Source organism: Rhinolophus sinicus, chromosome 8 (genome assembly GCF_057876585.1).
Source record: "Rhinolophus sinicus isolate RSI-liver-muscle chromosome 8, RSI-T2T, whole genome shotgun sequence".
Classification (NCBI taxonomy): domain Eukaryota; kingdom Metazoa; phylum Chordata; class Mammalia; order Chiroptera; family Rhinolophidae; genus Rhinolophus; species Rhinolophus sinicus.
In genome coordinates, this window is record NC_142508.1 from 24940905 (window position 1) to 24943145 (window position 2241).

A 2241-nucleotide genomic window follows, 5' to 3' on the forward strand; every position below is an offset into this window, starting at 1 on the left:
GTGATGGTCGTGGCTCCCTCCTGCGTAGTGACCTCCTTAACCTGGACGTTGAACAGCTTGAAGGAAAGTCTCTTGGACCAGATACCCCAATTGTATTTGACGAAGCACTGCCAGTCTCGGGGTGAAAAGCAGTACTGGAAGCGTTAAAGTCAAAGTATCCCCACGGAGTAGAGTAGCTGTAGAAATTGTCCTTGCTGGTGGCTCCCTTTGAGTCGATGCGCTTGTACTGGTGGTGGTTGTAGTGGGCAGGACCCAGGTCCCGGCGGACTCGGTGAGCACGTGGTTGCCAATCCATTTTGAATCGCAACGCCAATTTCCCGAGGAGCTCCCACTGCATCAGCACCCCGCATGTCGTCCTTGGTGGAGCGCTGCCTCCTGTAGCCATGACAGCAGACCCAGCAGGCGGGGGCACAGGGACGTTTGGATGGACGTTGGGATATGAAGAGGCAGAGTCTCCTCCTTCTCTAGTTTGATTGGGCTGCGGCCGCTTTATGGGCGTTCTTGGTGGCTCCTGAGGTCGCTGTTTCTCCCGAGTCTTCTCCTCCGGGAGGGGCCTCTTGCTCCCAGGAGCCTCCGAGGAGTTTCTGGTTCAACGAGGCCAAAAGGCTCAAGCAGTCGCTTTTTGGCCTGAAAGACTGCTCTTCCGAGGTTTCTCCCAAAACAGGTGTCGTCAGAGTGCTTCTCCTGGAATTCTCTGTCGGCATGGTTGCACTTGAGGTAGGGGTTGTCTCCCGCCTCGAGCTGCTCGCTGTAGCCGACGTGCTCTAGAGCGATGGCGTCTGCGCGACTGACCCGGTCTCCCTTATCCAGACCATTGAACGGTCCGAGATATTTATATCCCGGAAGGACCAGACCCCGAGAAGAGTCTTGGTGACGCTGGTGAGGCCACGGTTTGGGCGCTCCAGCCTTGCATTTATTCCACTGGCGCCGACCAGCAGAGAAAGTGTCCTCCAACCAGCCTGGAAAATGACCATCAGCCATGTCTGTTGAGTCAATCATTGTGCTTTATTGCAGTTATTGAGATCAACATTGTCAACATTGGTGAGATTACAGGCAGAACACTGGCCCTCCGCCCCCCCCCCCCCCCCCCGCCCAGAATATGATGAACTGCGCATAGCTTTTTATACTCTGGGCGTGGGATATTTACATCAATTACAGCAAAGGGATTTCTGCCAACTTTTGGCTTTTCAAAAACTGGCAAATTCTCTACAAATTTGACCCCCAGAAAGCATTCTGTAGTTTTCTGCCCCGTGCTCCAGACAAATATTGACATCCTGATTCATTTTCTCACAAATTTTACACAGAAAGAGCATTTTATCGAGCCCCAAGTGTTTAGAACACTTTGATTTGTACCTGAGAGCAAAGTGGATAAGATCGTCTGTCTCGGACGAGTGTGAATCTCCAGCTGCGACCCACGCCCGCTTCTCCGGACTTTTATACTCTTCCGGGGTGGGCCTTTTGGAGGAGACTGCCTTCCTCACAAAAAACTCGTGAGACCGATGCTCGTTGGCGGTGGCCCAGGCGAAAAAGTCTTTGACCTCCCGCTTAGTCACTTTCCCAAAGTCTGGCTCCAAACGGTAAGTCAGTTCCAACTTGAACATGCGGTCCTGTAACGGCTGTTGGTGTTCAAAGGTCTTCGAGTTTCCGTCAGTGACCACGCACATGTTGGTGTTGGAGGTGATGATGACCGGTGTGGGTTCAGTCTGCTGCGAGGCTTGCATTTCTGGTCCACTCACACTGCCGAGCCCCCAGGATGGCCTTGGCCAACTCCATGACCTTGGCCGTCATCTTGCCCTCCTCCCACAAAATCACTGTCTTGTCCACACAATCATGAAGAGAAAGTTCTCGCTGGTCCAGTTGACGCGCCCATAAAAGGGCACAGCATGGGCAATAGCCACCGCAATGTTGGTCTTGCCCGTGGGCGCAGGTGCAAAGAGCCAGACGGTGTTCCGCTTGCCCAACTTTCTCCGGCACCAGCCCAGCACCACTGAGCCGGCGTAGGCCGGGTCGTAGCCGTTGAGGTGAAAGATGCGGTGGACGCGGTTGTCCTCGATGCTCTGGCGATGCAGACCCGACCAGGTAGTCCGAGGCCGTCTTGGTCAGGCTCACGATTTTGCTGGCGTTGTCCAGAGCCGACTTGATTTGCGAGCGGGCATTGCCCGTCGCGTTGTAAGAGATACAGGCTTCCTGGTTCTCCTGAATCCATTGCTCTCTGACGTAATGCCGTTCTCCACCAGCCAG